Below are 599 nucleotides of genomic sequence, written 5' to 3'. Positions count from 1 at the left end.
CCTAGGTTGGCTCCTATGTGAGTATTTTTTCCCTCCTCTTCGCCGACCTGTATCTCCTCTGTTTTTCCTCCCGGTTGTGGACGCAGCTCCTCTTTAGCCCTTGCGCCTCCGAGCTCTACTGTGTGAACTTCTCTGCCTTTTCCTCTCAGGTTTAGGCTTTCATTGTAGCATTTCCTTGCCAATTTCTGGTCTCCCCTTACCGTTGCTATCCCCGCTGAGGTCGAAAATTTCATACAAAGGTGAGGAGTGGATACCACCGCTCCGAGTCGATTAAGGGTAGCTCTGCCGATTAAAGCATTATATGCTGACCCTACATCGATGACTATGAAGTCTATACTTAGAGTTTTTGATTTTTCCCCTTTTCCAAAAGTGGTGTGGAGGGGCGAAAATCCCAGTGACTTTATTGGCGTGTCACCTAATCCGTACAAGGTGTCGGGGTAGGCTCTTAACTCTTTTTCATCCAGCCCTAGTTTGTCGAAAGCGGGCTTGAAAAGAATGTCCGCTGAGCTTCCTTGGTCTACTAGGGTTCTGTGAAGATGAGCATTTGCTAGGATCATAGTTATTACCACTGGATCATCGTGTCCAGGGATTATTCCTTA

This window comes from Arachis ipaensis, chromosome B08 (assembly GCF_000816755.2).
Source record: "Arachis ipaensis cultivar K30076 chromosome B08, Araip1.1, whole genome shotgun sequence".
In the NCBI taxonomy this organism is placed as follows: Eukaryota; Viridiplantae; Streptophyta; class Magnoliopsida; order Fabales; family Fabaceae; genus Arachis; species Arachis ipaensis.
This window is presented reverse-complemented; position numbering follows the sequence as displayed.